This window comes from Arvicola amphibius, chromosome 6 (genome assembly GCF_903992535.2).
Source record: "Arvicola amphibius chromosome 6, mArvAmp1.2, whole genome shotgun sequence".
Lineage (NCBI taxonomy): Eukaryota > Metazoa > Chordata > Mammalia > Rodentia > Cricetidae > Arvicola > Arvicola amphibius.
The window spans coordinates 122,589,376-122,609,961 of NC_052052.2; positions in this window are offsets into that span (position 1 = coordinate 122,589,376).

Sequence of the window (20,586 nt, forward strand, 5' to 3'; positions counted from 1 at the left end):
GACATCCCTGCACCAAATCTCCTTAGGAAGTAAGCTGCTCAAGACTCACTGTAGTAGCCAACACTCAGAGCTTACGCTTCTGAACCTTTGGATTCATTCAACCGCAGATCAAAGGTATTTAGGAAAAAAACAACTGCTTATTCCCTAACAATACAGTCTAAATACTGTTTGCACAGCACTCACATTAGATTAGGTATTATAAGTGCTGTGGATCTGATTTTAAATCCTCACAAAGGCCCATGTATTACAGGCTTGGTTCTGAGTTTGGTCATCCTGGGAGGTACTGAAAGTATTAAGGTGGTAAGGCTCGTGAAAAGAATGAAATCCTTAGGGGTCTGCCCTCAAAAGGGTTTGTAGGACCCCAGCTCCTTTCTATTCTTCTCATTTGTACCCAGCCATGAGATGAATTCTCCCTACATGCTTCCACCATGATGTACTGCATGGGTCCAAAGCAACAGAGTCAACCAATCATTCACTAAACCCCATAAAACAGTGAGCTACAACAAGCCTTTCTTTTTATGTGGATTATCTTGGGTATTTGTTGTAGTAGTGGACAACCCACTTCTTAACAAGTCATCTAGAGATGATTTCAAGTGCACAGGAGTATCAGGCTGGTTATATACAAATGTTACACCATTGTCTATAAGGAACTGGAACCTTGTATCCTCAGAAATCCTGGAGACAATCCCCCTACAGAGACAGAAAGAAAAAATTCTGATCAAGTCTAGCAAACACCTTCGTACCTGTGTATCACTTTCCTTGGCCATTTCCAAATGTGCCATAGATTCAGGGTTCAGTATTTATATGCCCAGGCCCACCTGAGTTGCCAGCATCCTCTCCTCTAGCAATCACATTTTTCTACATTCTGAAAAGTATGCTTGGTAGAGCCCAGACATAGAGATAGTTAGTCCCACAGTGGGAAATTGTGACTAGTGAAATAACACGTTTCCTTGTTAGTGGGCAGTCTATGGACCTCCCAGAATCAGCCCTCTTCACTCACAGCAGTGACCTCCTGAGCACACCTCATGGCCCTGATTCTCTGTCCTGCTTCCCAAATAAACCATCTGCATTCAAATCCTCATCTCAATAAAGACAACATTCAAAGGATCATGTGGTCATAATTGTGCTATGATCTCTCAGCATCTTCACAGGGATGATTCAAGGATCCCTTGTAGATAACTGAATCCTCAGATGCTCAAGTTCCTCACATAAAAGACCACGGTCTCTGCATAGAACTTACATGCATCCTCCTATGTGCTCTAAATTGTCTCTAGGTTAATTGTGAACACCTAATACAATATGAACACTGTGCAAATCACTATTGTAGAATTTGAAGAATAATGGCAAGGGATAAGCCTGCTTATGCTCACTATAAACACAATTTTCACAGCCCTAACACCAAAATACATGATCTGCAGTTGGTGGAATTCACAGTTAACTGAATCAGCAGGCACATAATCCACAATTACCAAGGGTTCATAGTTCATGCTTCATCACTGAATGTATTTCTAGCAGTGAAATACTCGGTGCTATTAGAAGCCAAATCCCCTGCTCACTGTGCACACCTGATGACTGAAAAGCAGTATCACAACTATCTTCCGGTTCCATACATCTCATATCTTCTTCCTCCTCCGTCGCCCGTGTGCTGGTTAATTTTTATCAACTTGGCACAAACTGGAGTCACCTGGGAAGAGAGAACCTCAGTTGAGGAATTGTCTTCATGAGATTTGCCTATGGGCATTTCTATCAGGATTTTCTTGATTACTTAATGACGTGGTTGATTACTGATTATAATGGGAAAGCTCTGCCCACTGTGGATGCTACAGACCCTGTACAGATGGTTCTATCTTGTATACGAAGGCAGACTGAGCAAGCCAAGAAAAGCAAGTCAATAAGGAGTGTTGCTGCATGACCTCAGTTCCTGCCTGGGCTTGCCTTGGCCATGCACTGTAACTGTAGGCTGTAATAAACCTTTCCACCCTGAGATGGTTTCGATAAGTGTTTAATCAGAGCATCTGAAAAGGAAACTAGGACAACCCTATGCCTTTGTCATGATGTCAGTAGACAAGAACTGGCAATAAGGTAACTGTGGACAGAACTGGCTGCAACTTCAACTGCCATCGTTTAGATCATGATTATGTGCATAAAAAAATAAATGAATAAAAGACTGTGTATTAAAGGCATGGTCCCAGTCTGTGGGCTATTAGGAGGTGGTAGGAAGTTTCAGAAGTAAGGTCTGGTGGAAGGAAGTTAGGTCACTGGGAGAATGTCAAAGGGATTGTGGCATGCAAATTCTACTTTTGCTTCTTTTTTTCTCTAGCTCTCTCTCTTCTTTAGATAGATAGATGATAGATAGATAGATAGATAGATAGATAGATAGATAGATAGATAGACAGGAAGAAAGAAAGAAAGAAAGAAAGAAAGAAAGAAAGAAAGAAAGAAAGAAAGAAAGAAAGAAAGAAAGAAAGGAAGGAAGGAAGGAAGAAAGGAAGGAAGGAAGGAAAGAAGATATAGATATCCTTCTCTGCCTCCATGAAGTGAGAATTTCATCTGCTTCATCTTCCTGTTACTGTGATGTGCTTTGTCACCTCAGGTCCAAAGCAACAGTGTTCAGCTGACCACTGAAACTATAGCCAATGTAAAATTTTCCTCCTTTTAAATGTATTCTCTCAGGCATTTTGTCAGTGACTGATGCTGATAACACATAAATACAGCCTGTACACATCCCATTTCAGCTTTCCCTGGGCTGAGTTTGATGAGGTATTATGGTTTGAGTGTGGAATATACCTGTCCACTGGACTTACAGACTGAAATAAACTTTCTGATTTAAAACGTTCTCTTAGGTGTTTGTTAAAATAATGGAAAACCACCTACCACTGCAGTCTAGACATGATTTTTCAACACTTGATCCACAGTTGGTGACACTTTTATGGGACTCTATGGAAACTTTGGATGATTGGATCTAGCTTTCAGAAATAGGTTGCTAGGGTTGAAGGCTATGGCCCAGTCCCTGGTCTCAGTGACCTCTCTGCTTCTTGCCCACTGTCATGTGCACAGCTCCTCCACAACTCCTACTGACACAGACTGAGATACTTCACTATGCCTTCCCTATTGTGATGGTCTGAAGTCCTCCTAACCCATGGGCCAAAATAAATCTTCCCTCTCAGCTGCTATAGTCACAACAGTACAAAAGGAACTAATATCAGGGGAATTGCACAAATTTTCCAGGGTCACCTGAATAAGAGAAAGTATAAGACAGGAAGATATTATGTAGTCAGAAGTTTCTGTCCTGCCCTGTCCCACATTCATTTAGTCCCAAAGAAGCACACAGAGGCTTATATTAATTATAAATTCTTTGGCCTATTAGCTCAGACTTATTATTAACTAGCTCTTCCAACTTAAATTAACCCATAATTCTTGTCTATGTTTAGCCATGTACCTTGGCACATTTTCTCAATGAGGCATTCTTTTCTAGCTTTCTTTGTGTCTGGTTGGTGACTGTTTCTCTCCCTTTTCTCTTCCCAGAATTCTGTTAGTCTGGTTGTTCCACCTATACTTCCTACCTGGTTACTGACCAATCAGTGTTTTATTAAACCAATAAGAGTGACAAATCTTTGCAGTGTACAAAAACATTATCCTACAACAATATTATATTGAAAACACATTGTTTGCCCAAACTTTATAATGCATATAAGCATGTGAATGAATCTTGGAAGTCTCTCCTTGGCAGGGACACTGAAACTTTTTAGTTGTCCAGCAACTGAAGCTTCATTCATGGGTTATTTGCTGGGTTATATGTGACCTTTGATTTGGAAGGATAACAAACTTTAAAAATGTCATGTCATTCATTTCTGCTCCACAGTAACATTCTTGGTTCAACATAACCTGAGTATGAGGCAGAGCCGCAGTGGTACCGGCATACTGCCAGGAGCTACTCTTTAAAGGAGACCATAAAAACAAGGAAGACGGATTTGAGAGTGAAAGGCATAGTGTGTGAGTCTGGAAGCCTAATGCACACACTTCCCAGAATGTCTTCTTACAAGATCTTGCTATTCGCATAAGTCATTTGAGTGTTTTAGCATCTCATATTACTTTTAAGCACCCAATACTTTGTTACGATGTTGTTTTGTTACTGGCTTTATTTGAAATCTTAATCATTCGGTCTCAATAAAACTCAGAAAATAATTCACTAAAACTGCTCATTCCTTTATCAAGAACCGTATCCACTCCTCCTCATTCAAAAGCTTCTACATTGAGGCTAGAGAGATAGTTTAGTGGTTAAGAGCACTGATTGCTCTTATTGAAGAGCCACATTCAGTTCCCAGCATCCCCATCATGACTCACAACCACCTGTAGATCCAGTTCCATGGGGATCTGACACCCTGTTCTGACACCTATGTACACAGGTGGTACATAGCCAAACATACAAGCCACACATAAAACACGCATGAAACAATGCTTTTTAAAAGAAATTGTAAAGCTTCCACAGGATCTTACTGCCACTCTAACTTCTGTTTACCGGAATGTGCATGAAGTTTAAAGTTGATGATCTTCTATTGCTTTGCAAATGTGTGAGGAAAAGAAAGTTAACACAGAATTCATTTTAAGGTCTTATCTTCCAGATGGCCAGAGGGACTAGGCTTACATTAAAGTTGTGAGGACTGGAGTTCAGTGGTTAAGAGCATCTGCTGTTCTTGGCGAGGACCTAGATTTGATGCCCAGTACCTACATGCTGGTTTGCAACCATCTATAACTCCAGTTCTAGGAGATCCAGTGCCTTCTTCTGACCTCTGAAGGTACCAAATACTCATAGTATACACATAAATACGTGCAGGCAAAGCAATCCTCATACAAAATGAATAAATCTTTATTAAAGAAACCAAAAACTTTCCTTAACAAAAACCTGTGACGGAGAAAGTGGGTGTGAATAGGTAGACTACAGAAGTAAGAGGAGAGCCTCACAGGCTCAACCACCTTCCTCCTACCTCTGTCGAGAAAAATTGCCTAAATTCTCTAATCGCTCTCACCTGGCTGTATAATCAAGCCAAATAATACCCAGATTTCTGTCACTGTCACAGAATAGTTTTCTTATAATTAACTATAAAAAGAGAAGGTTTATTTGGGCTCATGTTTACGCAGTTATGCACATGTTCAACTGGCCTTATTCTTTAGAGTCCAAAACAAGGCAACACATCTTGTCAGAAGTGTATGGTATAGCAAAACCTCTCATCTCAGCGACAGGAAGCCAAAGAGTACAAGAGGCCAGCATGTTATCACGTGCCCCAGCAGCATGCACCCAACCACCTGCAGTCTTCTCACCATTCCTCGCCTCCCTAAAGCTTAGTCCATTCCCCAAAGCAGCCCCATGCAGCAGGTCTTTAATACCTATGTCTATGAGGAACATTTAGCATCCTAAAAATAGCACGACAGCTTGTAGTGATATTTTATTTGTACTTTAATAAATAAAGCATGCCTGAAGATCAAAATGCAAAAGTCACACTAGTCAGCCATACAGGCCAGGCAGTGGTAACACATGCCTTTAATCCCAGCACTAGAGAGGAATATAAGGCAGGATGAGACAGGAACTCGCTCTCTTTCAGTCTGAAGATTTCATAGGGGTAAGAGTTCTCTAGTGGCTGGCTGTTTTGCTTTTCTAATTTTCAGGCTGAACCCCAATGTCTGTCTCTGGGTTTTTATTATTTGTGCTATATCAGCTTCAGTTCCTGACAAGGAATAGACAGAAGGGCACAAAGGCCTGAGTCCTCTTCCTACTTCCTCTCTCTCTGCCCAGAAGTCCCGCCTATATCTCCTGTCTAGCTATTGGCCGTTCAGCTCTTTATTGAACCAATCACAGCAATACATCTTCACACAGTGTACAAATATTCCACAATACAGTCAGGATTAGAAAACCTACAGTGGAAATCCATTAAACAAACACTGGTGTGAGAATTTTATGGAGCTCCTGTCTTCTCCTTTCCCCCATTGGTCTTGTCCAGATACCCATGTCTTCCAGCCTGTTCTTTTCTGGGCACAAGTAGCAGCCATTCCAGGGAACCTGATTTCCCTTAGCATTCCCTACCATCCTATGCTCCTCTAACACTTTTGGCTTCCTTTCAACATCTCACTGGACTTCCTTTATCATATGACCCAGGACCACCTGTCCAGAGGCTGTAAGTAGAGCCAACAGTGGATGGGAGCTCCCACATTAGTCATCAATCGAGAAAATACCCCCTAAGGACTTGCCTCCGTATCAGTCCGGTGGTGTCATTTCTCAGTTGAGGTTCCCCTTTTCCATGACTCCAGCTGTATGGAGCTGACAAAAGTTAACTAGCACAGTCAGGAAGCAGAAAACAATAGTTGTTGCTTCTCAACAAAATGCAAAAAAAAAATTGCATTTTATGCAGTCAGCCCAGGACCTTAGTCCACAGAGCAGTGCTGCCAGTGTTTATAGTGGGTCTTCTCACATCAATTAACTCAATCTAGAAACTTCCTCACAGGCATGCCCAGGTTTGTCTTCTGAGTGATTCTAGATCCTGGCAAGCTGACAATACTAATCATCAGAGAAGCCAATGGGAAAACTGTTTCTCTTCATCTTCTCTGCTAACGACCAGTCCGTCCACTTTTCTTTTTTTGAGTTTTGACCATTTCCTCCAGGCCTTGGAAACACTCTGACTCTCTTGTTGTTTGGGGCACATCTGGCTTCTAGGCTCCTTTCATTTACAACTAACTGTGAAGTTTCAGTTCCTATCCAATATTTCCATGTTGACTAACCCTGAGGTCCTGTTTCCAGCCTTAGATTTGTACAGCTCATGTTGGATGAGTGTTGTGCCCTGCACCTCTCTCCTTGCTGTTCCTCAGCTCCTCATCTGGAGTATCTAAATGCCTGATCTTGTACTGAGTGTCCAGAGATAGTATCTAGCTATCATGTTTATTCATGACTGAATAAACTGAGTGCCCCAAATATAAATTTAATTGATTATGAAACTTAATTATGAATTAATGATTAGTGTTGCTTTGTAAGTCATACTTTCTTATTTCTGGTATAAAAAGGCTTTCTATTGATACACTTTCATTAAACCCATTGAATTTTGGTCCCTGTAGTGAACGGGAAGGAAGAAAAGCTGCCTACTGAAAGGTTGTCCTCCTCCCCTGATCCCCTGGGCAGGTGAGGCCTGGGCCTGCTGTTTGAGGTCCTCTATACACCCCCAAATCTTCTCATAATGACTTTCTTCTATCACCAGGTGAAATGTCTGTTCTATGCTCCCTTACTGTAATGAGTTATGTGGACCTGCTCCACATACGAAATTACCAAAAACCTCTGTTTCCACTCCTATCCAATTTCCAGCCACTAAAGAGTATTATAGGATCAGGCCCTGGTAAAGGGGGAGAAAATATCAGGCTCCACAAGAAAAGCAGGTTTACTAACAAGCCTCTTGTGAGACTCAAATTAATACATCAGGATGAGCGTCACCTGCCCATCCCTGCTCTGATGTCATCTCCCTGGAGAAGGTGTGCTTACCTGGGAACCATAGGCGCAACTTCAACTAACAGTGCCCAGAAACCCGATAGGGAAATATCTGGTCTTTTCTGTCATTGAAATAAAATTTAGCATTTCCTTTCAACATGCATGTAAGAAATGAAATTCAGCTGTATCCGTGGCTACATTTGATTTGGATGTTTCCAAATCCCATTGCAGTTCTTAAAGAGACAGTTGGTTCTTGGAAGTCTTAGGAGTCATGTGTCCTCCCAAACATTGACTTGGCTGCTTCCAGCAGAGGAAACATACATGGCCCCCATTTCACGTTACCACAGGTGGTCACAGCATTTGAGCAGCCAATCACTTTCTTTCCATGAGCTTCTGCCTAAAAGACTCCTTATTTAAGACTCCGTTGATTCATTAACATTGAGCTCACACCCAGCAGCCCTATACAACATGCCTCAGTAAAGTTTCTCAGCACATGTCTTTCCTTGATGGAGAAACACCAGAGAGCACAACCACAGTGCATGGTGATGTTCACACAGTGAAATAGCACACATGCATGCTCACATGACACAAAAATGTGTCACTAAATATAGCCTTTTCAAGGACACCTGTTTGTGCTATGACAGCTGAAAGCAGAGAGCAGAATGTTTTCTCAGCTCTCAGCAGGGGAGGTGTGCCTTCACTGCTCAGCACAGCCACGAATAGAGTATTATTCATGGTCATCACTACTTTGAACTTGTGGAGGTCATCACAGTGCCATGGAACTTCCAAGAGAAGTGTGTCCATCAGCAAGGCATACCCCTTGGGTAGCGAGAGGATTATGAGCTCAAGGTTGGACAGGGCTACACAGAGAGACTGCATCTCAAATAACTGAAGAAATCTTGTTCTGAAAAAGGAACCTGAGGCTGCTGAAGCATGCAGGGGCTGGGTGGGGTGGGCGGTGTGGCACAAAGATTTCTTGCTGTGGAGAGGGATGATGCAATGAGAAGGAGCAAACCCACTGTCTGAAATGTTTGGAAGCATCTCATAAAATTTGCATCTCCTAGATGGTCACAAAAGATTTGCAGCCAAGAACCTGGTTCAGCTCATTTTTTTTTAATTTTTTTTCTCATTTTTTTATTAAAAATTTCCATCTTCTCCCCTCCTCCTCCCCCTTCCCTCCCCTCCCTTCCAACCATACCCCCACTCCTCCCCTCTCCAAGCCAAAGAGCCATCAGGGTTCCCTTCACTATGTTAAGTCCAAGGTCCTCCCAGCTCCCCCTAAGTCCAGGAAGGTGAGCAACCAAACTGACAAGGCTCACAGTGAGCCCGTCCATGCTGTAGAGTTCATGCTCATTGCCGTTGTCCTTGTGGGAGGTCCCCTCCTTCATTAGCCTGCCTGCAGCAAGGTAGGCCCTTTGTCAGCGAGCTGCTTGGTCAGCTCATTTTTTTATCCACCATTTTGAGCTGAGCTTTTTCCTCTTCTGAAACCTCAGCACCCTCCACTTTCATGATCACTGAAAACACTGCTTGGAGGAATTGGCTCCTGCCTGGTATCATCCTGGTGCATCAAGAGAGCTTTCCCCAGGAGATCCTGTCTATTTCCCCTTCCCAGGGGGCTCTATACATGTTTCTCTTAGCGTTCACCTTGTTACTTAGCTTCTCTAGAGTCATGGACTAGAGGTTCAGTATTTTTTGCTTTACAGCTAGCATCCATTAATGTCTGAGTACATACCATACTCATTTTTCTGGATCTGGGTTACCTCACTCAGGATATTTTTTTCTAGTTCCATCCATTTGCATGCAAATTTCAAGCTGTCATTACTTTTTACTGCTCCATTGTGAAAATGTACCACATTTCTTTACCCATTCTTCAGTTGAGGGGCATCTAGGTTGTTTCCAGATTCTGACTATTATGAATAATGTTGCTATGAACATAGATGAACAATTGTCCTTGTACTATGACTGAGCATAGTATTCCTTTTGGTGTATGCCCAAGAGTGGTATTACTGGATCTTTAGGTAGGATGATTCCCAATTTTCTGAGAAACCACCATACTGATTTCCAAAGTGGTGCACAAGTTTGCATTCCCACCAGCAACGGAGGAGTGTTCCCCTACTCCACATCTTCTCCAGCATAGACTATCATTGCTTTCTTACACCATTCTGACTGGTGTAAGATGGTATCTCAGAGTTGTTTTGATTTGCATTTCCCTGATGGTTAAGGATGTTGAACATTTCCTTAAGTGTATTTCAGCCATTTAAGATTCTTCTGTTGAGAATTCTCTATCTATATCTGCTCCCCATTTTTAAATTTGATCATTTGGAATTTTGATGTCTGATTTCTTAAGTTCTTTATATATTTTGGAGATCAGTCCTCTGTCTGATGTGGGGTTGGTGAAGATCTTTTCTTATTCAGTAGGCTGCCTTTTTGTCTTATTGATTGTGTCTTTGATTTACAGAAGCTTCTCAGTTTCAGGGGGTCCCATTTACTTATTGTTGCTCTCAGTGTTTGTGCTACTGATGTTATATTTAGGAAGTGGTTCCCTGTGTCCAGGCATTGAAAGCTACGTCCCACTTTTTCTTCTAGCAGGTTCAGTGTTCTCTGATTTATATTGAGGTCTTTAAGCTATTTGGACTTGAGTTTTGTGGATGGGGATAGATATGGATCTATTTGCATTCTTCTACAGGTTGACATCCAGTATGCCAGTACCATCTCCTGAGAAAACTGGGACCATGGGGGTAGGAAGAGAATGGAGGAAAGAAGGGGAGGAGGAGGAGGAGAAAAATGTGAAGGAATGGGATGGTCAGAATGGGGAAAAAACAAAGACAGAGAGCAAGGAAAGAGATACCATTATGGGGCTAGCAAGGAACCTTGCATTAGAGAAATTGCCAGGAATCCATAAGGATGACTCCAGCTAAGACCCTAAGCAAGTAGAGAGGATGCCTGAACTGGTCTTACCCTGTAGTTAGATTGATGGCTATCTTAAATGTCACCATAGACCCTTCATTCAGCAACTAATGGAAGCAGAGGCAGAGATCCACAATGGAGCACTCTGGGCTAAGCTCCCAAAGTCCAGTTGAAAAGTGGGAGGAGTAAAAATATGAGCAAAGAGGTCAAGACCATGATGGGGACACCCACTGAAACAGCTTACCTAAGCTAATGGGAGCTCACCAACTCCAGCCTGAAAGTGAGAGAACTAGCATAGGCCCAAACTAGACCCTCTGAATGTGGGTGACAGTTGTATGACTGGGGCAGACTGTGGGGCCACTGGCAGTGGGACCAGGATTTATCCTTACTGCTTGTACTGGGCTTTTGGAACCCATTTTCTTTGAAGGGATACCTTGCTCAGCCTAGATACAGTGGGAGGAGCTTAGTCCTTACTCAAAGCAATATGCTAGACTTTGTTGACTTCCATGAGAAGCCTTACCCTCTCTGAGGAGTAGAGGGGAATAGGGTGCAGATGAAGGTGGAGGAAATAGGAAGAGGGGAGGGAGCTGGAACTGGGATTGGTATGTAAAATGAGAAAACATGGTATGTAACATGTAAACCAAGGTGTCCGAGTCCGATCTGGTGTGAATCAGAATGTCTTTGGAATCCTCATCTCAGGGCACACTGCTTCCCCAGAAGAACTACCAAAGGCAGCCCCTCTCCTGGGCCCTGAGTTGCATAGCACACATTCTCTGTGCTGTGTGGATAAATGGATGTATCAATATGCTATTAAGGTGCCTCTTTCTCATTAAATCTGAGAATGGGATTCACATTTGCCCAGCAGGATGAACTTCCTTAATCTGATTTGTCAGATGTTCCAGAATAAATATCCATGCAGGCAGGGACTCCTGTAATCTGGTCTTTTGCTTAGGATGGGAGAGGTTGCTTTTTAAGCCCATTTTCTGGGCCAAATCTTAAAACCACAATCTCAAAAAACAATGGTCCCGTCATCATAAATCAATGGTTAAGGAGGATTGCACTTCTGAAGCTTTTGGTGGATAGAAACAATGAAAAACCGCACAGTGGGGCTTTCAAGGGTTTCTTAGAAATTGTGCTCCCGGCTGGTTGCTTTGTTTTAAGTGAATCATGCGGGGCATTTACAGGAATGCCTCCAACCTCCAACCCTGCCAGTGTATCTCCTGATCTCAACAAGCCCAGGTCGATAACAGCAGGCTGGGTGGGAGCTGGCACCAGGGGCTTCCGGCCAGCCCCGGGCACGCCAGACCCAGGAGACTTTCCATTTCACTGTGCTTTGCACGGGCTCCGGAAGGCCCTGAGGTGTTCATATTTTTATAGTGATTTCCACATTGTAGCTCTGCAAATATCAGCAGAAGCCAGGACTTAGAGCAAGTGTGCCAGGGGAACGGAGGACTGCTGAGGCCTGGGTGGAAAGTCCGAGCTGTCTAACCACTGTGAGAAGGACCTTCTCTGCTGTTCATGGAAGAGGGTCACAAGGAAACACAAAGCCAATGGAGTGGCAGACCCAAAGTAGTGGTGTCTTGGCATATACATACACACATAAACACATACATATATACATACATACCTGGGTTAATGTATAGATGTAATCCACTTATTTTACACATTGAAAAATGTGTACAGGTTTTTCATTCACATATGTTGTGTATCAAATCTCTGCCTAGTGCCCTAGTACCCAAGGAGGCCAGAAGAGAGCATTGTATTCTCTGGAACTGAAATTACAAATATTGTAAGCCATGGTGTGGGTGCTGAGAATAAAATCTGGGTCCACTGGAACAAAAGAAAGTGCTCTTAACCTCTGAGCCATCTCTCCACCACCCCCTTTAAAGATCTATTTTTATTGTGTTTGGGGAGCTGAGGTAACTGGAGGGGAATGCTCACAGAGGCCAGATGAAGATGCTAGAGCCCCTGAGCTAGAGTTAAAGATGGTTGTGAACTGAGCACAAGTCTTCTAGGAGAGCAGCAAGCACTATTAACTGCTGAGCATCTCTCCAGACCCTGGTGCCACAGTCTTACCCTTGTTAAAATGAGTCAGTACTACTGCCAGCATTTAAAAGAGCCTTGCTTGCAGAGGGACAAGTAGCAAACATAGAGCATGTGTTCTTTCATTTCATACTTAACACTTTGTGGGCCTGCAATGGTCTTCTATTTTTACATGTACGGAAATGGAGCTTGAGAATAATTATATTACTTTCTCAAGATGCCACATCTCAAGAATTATAAAACAAGAAGTTGAAGCCAGAACCCAGGGTCCATGTTTCTCTCTGCAAATCTACAAGGGGCTACTGTGGATGGAGAGGGGCTTATAAGCTCACCCCCTCCCCAGAGGCTGTGGGCCATTACTAGTTGCTGATGGAGAGTCGTGTTCTTAAGTGATGTAGTCACTGGTACTTTGCCCTTAATTAAGAAAATAACGTCCCATCCATGCTCACTTAGACAACTCTAATTAAATGCAATGCCCCCTCCAGAAAAACATGAAGAAAGAATGGGACTATTGGAAAGAAGTGGAGGGAGGAGCTATGCAAATAATGGGGAAGAATTGGATCAAAATACATTATATGTGTATGAAATTGTGAAGGGCTGAATTTTAAAAATTCATAAACTGGAACATTTATGATTAGTGTTATTTTGTTATATGCCAAGTATTTTATGGGAATGTGAGAGACTGTTGCATGAATGCACGCAGATGCTATTCACCATGGTCAAATTAGTCAACAGGGAATTTTGAAGACTTCAGGACTGACATTAATACATGTAGTCCTATCGTCAGGTCATTTTTCTAACAAACCTTGAAAGTCTATAAAGGGTCTCTGGGAAAAGTCCATTAAAATGCAACGAAGTTTATTGTGGCCTGCAATATTTTTACAGGCATATAAAAAGAGCCATGTGTCTATGCTTTTACTGTTATTGATTTCACTACAAGAAAGAAACAGGAGAGAAAATAATATTTCACCTTCCTAAACTTCAGACTACACACAGTGTTATAATTTAGAAAACAGGGAAGCTAGGAGGAAAGTAGAGAAGGATAATTGGGCTATAGAAAGGAAAGCAAGGTCCCCAAGTCACCTTGAAAGCACAGCTTTACCATTCTAGTACGCTAATCCACTCCCATCCTGAAAAAAAATGCACAGAATACAGCCAGCATTTCCTCCCTGGACTGCCAACCAATTTATGAAGCCAGTGACTTCTGCTGTGCCGTTCAAAGAAGCAGAGTCCACTCGAATTTTGCAAAAGGAGGCAAGAGACATTAATTAGAGGCTGGGTTCTATTGCCGAAAACACCAAGGTTGATGAACTGTTCAGACCAAGTGCACAGCAGGAACTGAAGAGCATCGGAAACGCTGCCATCTGAGATGGAGACTCTGCTTGCTCTCTGCTTCCTCTCCAGCTGTACTTGGCTGCTCAGTGGTAGTGCCAGTTGCAACTTGATTCTGCCCTTCAGGTGGAATAAATAGTTCGCTGTGAAGTTATATATTTTTTTCCCAGAAACACAGAAGAAAATAAAGAACCATGTGAGATATGGACAAATACCAAATGTTGGCAAGTTTGTTAGAGTTCTTGGCACCTTACAACACTTCACATTCAGTAAATGTTAGCGGCGATGGAGCATGACCTATGCCATTAAGAGTTGGGCCTTAGAAGCCGGGCGATGCCTTTAATCCCAGCACTCGGGAGGCAGAGGCAGGCAGATTTCTGTGAGTTCGAGACCAGCCTGGTCTACAAGAGCTAGTTCCAGGACAGGCTCCAAAGCCACAGAGAAACCCTGTCTCAAAAAACCAAAAAAAAAAAAAAAAAAAAAAAAAAAAAGAGTTGGGCCTTAGTTTGAATGTTGGCTCAGTTGTGGCTTTCAGAAAGCTACTTGTCTACTCTCAAATCTCAGGTTCCCCGTACTCTTCTAGCTTGTATTTAACAAGTGAGTTCTGTGAGGGTTGGATGAAATAATGCATCTAATACACCTACTACAAGTCCCCAACACATTATCCAATACCCCAATCCGAAAAGTTCTAACAACCATAGTCATTTGAATCCAAATCCTCACCTGCTCTGATACACCACCATTTGGTCTCCATTTATCCCTCTCAACAGAAGCATTTATGCTTCCCTGCAGAAAAAAAAAATGGGATTATTGGAGATTTCTCTCAGTCCCTTGGCATGACACATTATATACGGTCTATGCGCAAGATTAGTTTTATAAATTATTTTGAAAAATATTTTTATGTTTAATTGTGTGTGTGTGTGTGTGTGTGTGTGTGTTGCTTTTGGAGACCAGAAGAGGTTGTTGGATTACCCGTACATGGATTTGGAGTGACAAACTCTTGGGAACCACCAAATGTAGGTGCTGGAAACCTAACAGGTCCTCTTTAAGAACAATACATGCTCTTAACCCCTGAGCCATCCCTCCAGCTCCTCTATAAATTCAAAATATTCTGTTCTGAAGCAGATCTGGCCACAAGAATTGCAGGAAAGAGACTGCTGCGCACCGCACCCCCGTGTCTGCATTCTGTGCGCTTTTACCCAGTTCGTGAGATTCGGGCAAGGGGCAGGAGGTTAAAATACACAAACACAGACAAAGAGACAGCGACACGGGTCATCCTTGAATTCCCCAAGAATGCCCCCTTTATTGTGTTCAGGGGCAGATTATATAGAGATAGCCACGCCACAGCCAAACCCACCAGAAACCACTCTCCTGCCATCAGGAACTCCTGAAGGTCTTGTGCTCAGAGCAGCTGTAGGCACTCAGATCAGGGGATTGCAAGAAATTCAGGATCTGGGGTCTCACTGCTCCCAACATCTCCCCCCTAAATGTTTTATAAAACAGTGTCTGATCTTAAGTATTCGGGGGGATGAGGGGTCAGTATCTCCAGGTAACATGTACTTCGGGCACTGCTGTGGCATCTGCCAGGCTAGGCACCGACTGGGCTGAGGCAATGTGCCTTCCACCGCAGCCACCTAGCAAAGCTCTTCTCCAGCTGCCTTCTAGCCCCAGCTACATTCGTTCTAGGTCCAAACTGGTGCATGGAGTGGAGCAGAACTCAGGGAAGCAGGCTTGCTCTGCAGCCACTGAAGGAGCCCCACTTAGGGAATTTGGGCGTTGTCAATCTGTCTGGCTACTTCCTGCTGGGAGGGGACGCTGCATTCTTAGGGGTATTTACTGCAATTCACTGCCATTTTCCAGTTGCGCTCAGATGCGGGTTGGGTCTGCGCCCTGAGGCCGGCACTGGAAGCGCTAGCATTCTTGCCTAGTAGGTCCTCGAGGCAGGTCCCGGGGTTTGCACGGGTCACAGCCCCTCAGCGCCTATAGCCTGGAGTTGCTTGGCCTTGGCAACGGCCATTCACACTCCACTGCAACATTTCAGGAGGTCTCGGGGATTCAAACCACATGAATTTCGAATAAATCCTTAGGCTCTCATCGTCTGTGGAGACAAAAACAGAACCTCTTTTCCAAAGCATCAAATTCTTAAGCCCATATTTCAAAGTCAAAATACCTTTCTTAGCAGTTCCTAGAATCAAATGTCTTTCTCCAGTCCAGAACACAAAAAACAACACAATCAACATATCATACATCTGTACACATTTATCTTTTTAAGCTATATACTTCTTCCTATCTTTTCCCAATACATACGTCCCCTCCAGCCGGGGACAACCCTGTTCGTTTACCCCTCTTTCTTGGTTGGAGTTCCACTTGCTGCCAAACCGAGCAAAGGGCGTCAGGATTAACCATACCCCAATCCACCCTCACCTTCTGAGGGCGACCTCTCAGCATTCCCTAGTTCCCGATATCTCGGTGGAGACCTCCAATTGCCGCGCACCGCGCCCCCCGTGTCTGTGTTCTGTGCGCTTTTACCCAGTTCGTGAGATTCGGGCAAGGGGCAGGAGGTTAAAATACACAAACACAGACAAAGAGACAGCGACACAGGTCATCCTTGAATTCCCCAAGAATGCCCCCTTTATTGTGTTCAGGGGCAGATTATATAGAGACAGCCACGCCACAGCCAAACCCACCAGAAACCACTCTCCTGCCATCAGGAACTCCTGAAGGTCTCGTGCTCAGAGCAGCTGTAGGCACTCAGATCAGGGGATTACAAGAAATTCAGGATCTGGGGTCTCACTGCTCCCAACAAGAGACAACGTACCCTCATGACCTCTTTCGTTAGTAATCCAGAGATTCCCTGTTTCCAGTTCACTGAATTCCAAGGTTTCCATGCACAGTTTCTGCACTTGCTGAGTTCCTGGGAACTGACTATGGCACCTATGGAGTGCATTCCAACATACTAGTGATTGTGGGATCATCTTCCAAGAGAGAAACTATTCTCGTTTATCCTTGATTTTCAATTACATTTTATTTATTTACTTTGTGTTCTTGGGTTGGGGATGATGCACATGTTATTATCAGAGAACAAATTAGGGGGAGTCAGTTCTCTTCTTCCACCATGGGGGTCCTAGGGATCAAAGAACTCAAGTCATCCGAGTTGGCATCAGGTGCTTTTGCCCTCTGAACCTCTTCTGGCCCCTGAAGTACAGTTTCTAAGCAAAGCATATGGCTCTCTCCAGCCAGCCCCGGAGTCTCACAGACACAGGCTAAAGCCGTAAGACACTGGGACAGATGAATAGAATCGAGACATTCAATCTGGGAACAACAGTCCACTCTGAGAGAACATACTTCACAACAAACTTAAGCATTAAAGGGCTGGTCCACACTGCTGCAGATGGTGGGCAGCTGGAAACCTGGGTAGAGCTAGCCTATGGAGTCTGGGGTCTGAGAAGCCAAGGCTAGTGAGAAGGGACGGTTCTCCATTTCAGGTTCTTAATTTCCTCACGGTGCTTTTCTGGAGGATGTGCTGCATTTGTAAACACACTTAGCTGCAACTAAAGCTGAGTTCATAATTAACATTAACTTGGCTAAGTGTGTGTGTAACCATCTTCAGTCTCCCACACCACTGGAGAACAGGATACCAAAGCAACTTGGCAAAACCACTAGAGGCGTGTTGGAGCCATCTGGTGGTAAACATGAAAAGCTGCAACTGTACATGTACCACTTTCACCTAAATCACAAACTTAAGTCCTCTGCTCAGAGAGACTCATGATTGACAGGCCAGTATTATTTCCTGAAGTGCTTGACCTCCACCCAGAATTTCTATAATTCTGAAAATTCACACTAGTAAGCCTCAAAGAGTCTTTTAAAAAAAACCAATCTTGTAGCACATGAATTAGAAATATATATCTTCTAGAATACCATTAAAAACCCTAAGTTAGTTTTTTAAAACCCTACTTTATGAGAATTAATTCGCACACATATACACAGAGAATCTGGGTTCCTGGAATCCAACATTCTTTCAATCTGCCTCAGAACATGTTAGATAAATTAAGTGAGTAACAATAGGTACAAGGGAGTTTCAGAAATCATTCTTAGCTTGTGGGTTAAAGGTCAATCTTGGGAATACATAAAAATCTCAGGTCATTGCAAGTACTCAAAATGAGCTAGGTAATGATTATTCACTCAGCACATGGACACATTGCAGCTTGTATCGTGTGTGTGTGTGTGTGTGTGTGTGTGCGTGCGTGCGTGCGTGTGTGTGTGTGAGACAGAGAGAGAGAGAGAGAGAGAGAGAGTTTTGATTCCATGTATATATCTGCAGCACATGCATGTAGTGCTAGAACTACAGAAGGTTGTGAGCCATCATGTGGTCCCTGGTAATCCTAGATCCTCTGGAAAAACATCTGGATCTCTTACCAACCAAACTATCTCTCCAGTCCTAGCAGTTTATGCTCCTCTTTCTTTCTTTCATTTATGAAAGCTCTACTTCTTTTTTATAATAGTTCTTTATTGACTTTTAGGAATTTCACATCATATATCCCAAACCCATTCACCTCCCAGTTCCTCCATATACATCCCTCACCCTTGCAGTTTCCCTCACCCCTGCAGCATCCCTCACCCCTGCAGCATCCCTCACCCCTGCAGCTTCCCTCACCCCTGCAGCATCCCTCACCCCTGCAGCATCCCTCACCCCTGTAGCATTCCTCACCCCTGCAGCATCCCTCACCCCTGCAGCTTCCCTCACCCCTGCAGCATTTCTCACCCCTGCAGCATCCCTCACCCCTGCAGCTTCCCTCACCCCTGCAGCATCCCTCAACCCTGTAGCATTCCTCACCCCTGCAGCATCCCAAACCCCTGCAGCTTCCCTCTCAGAAATCCCCCCCAGATCTATTAAAAACAAAACAAAAAGCAAAACCTTCCCTGCCTGTCCAAACCCTCTTCAATCATCCTGGTGCCATTGGGAGCTGTCGTGTTCCATGCAGTACGCCATTTTGTCCAATCAGCCCCTCCCACAAATGTTCATTGCAATGAATCATTGGTCTGGTTCAAGGCCTCTGGACTCTAACCTTCGGCACACCATCATCACTGGACCATCACCGAAATCTCCCTCAGATATTCTACTGTTGCTTCAGTTATAGAGATCCCATTCTGCAGGACCAGACCCTCCACACACTCCAGCAGAGATAGGGTAGATATTAGGGTGGGCCAACCCAAGGCCCAGAATGTGAACCTGGGTGGTAACTAGCTGGTCAGTCTAGGACACAGGGACCGCCCACCTCAGATGAAGGGCAGAGCCAGCTCTCCCATACCTCTGGAGAAGGGGGAGGCCATCTCTCCCATAAGGGTCAGGGCCAGCTCTCCTGTGAGGGCCAGGGACAGCCCTCTTGCTGCAGTGTCCAATGAGGGGCATGGCCAGTTCTCTGAGGGCCAGTGAGGGGTGGGGCGGGCTCATACTGCCCTTGGATTGCAACAAGCATGGTTCTTATGGTTGCCTGTAACATGGGCCATGGGCATCAGCACAGACCCTAACTGCAGTAGGACAATGGACCTAGACATGGCCCTTGGCCGCAGATGGGGCCTGGATATCACCATGACCCTGGGGGCAGTATAGGTCACTCAAATCAGGATGTCCCCTGTGACAACATTGGCCCTTGGATATCAACATGAACTCAGGTGACCGACCAGCCCCTGGGCATCCAAATAGCCTTTGGTGGTAACAGGAGCCACAGACATCAACTCAGATCCTGGATGCTACAGGGTCACTGACCCAGGCATGGCCCTAGGCAGCAGCTTGGGCCTGAACATCACCATGACCACAGGTGGCAGCATAGGCCACCTAGATCAGTATGGACCCATCAGCAGCTTGGCCCTCAGACACCAACATGGACTCAGGTGGCTAACCAGATCCTGGGCATCCAAGTGGCCCTTGGTGGTCATGGACATCAACTCAGACTCTGGCTACTGCAGGGCTGTGGACTCAGACAGGGTCCTTGGCAGCAGCCTAGGCGCAGACCTCACTGCCCCAGGTAGCAGAATAGGACACTCAGATCAATATGACCCTAGTGTCAGCGGCACAGCCCCCAGACATCAATAGGGTCACGGGTGGCAGCCCAGACTCCGGGCATCCTTATGGCATTTGGTGGCAACATGGATGTCAACACAGATCCCGGCTAAAGTAGGACCATTGTCCCAGACATGGTTCTTGGCAGCAGCTCAGGCCTACACCCTGACGCTGTGTGGCAAGCAGGTCACCTCAATCTGATTCTCACCACCCTCGCTTCTTCAATTCTGCCTTTCCACAGCACATGGACAGTTCGGCTTCTCTTTCTCTCCCATTTCTCTACCATATATTTGCTCGTCATAATGGCACCTACCTGAGCGGACCTGTGAATGTCTTCAGCCAACCTGGAATGTGAGGACCCAGGCTGGCCTCCTAGCAGCTACTAATCTATAGACCTTGGAGCAGGACTTTGAAGACCTGTGGAATAAAGGTGTATGAACCAGGGTTCTTTAAAGGAACAGAACTGACAGAATCCCATATATATTATTTATTATACTGGCTAACAAGATGCCATCCTGGTAGTTTATCAGTGGCTGTCTTATGATGAAAAGGCATCGAGAATCTAGCAGTTGTTCAGTCCATAAAACCGCATGTCTCAGAAGTACCAATCTGGAGTACTACAGGATTTCTTAGAGAGCTGTCTGTCTTCGGTCTGTTTTAGAATCTAAGAAATGTTGGCAGCAACTTAACATATGAACTTCTCAATGAGAGTGAGGGCAAAAATAATAATAATTGGATTAAGAAAATCCCTCACTGGAATGCCCAACGTTGAGTTCTT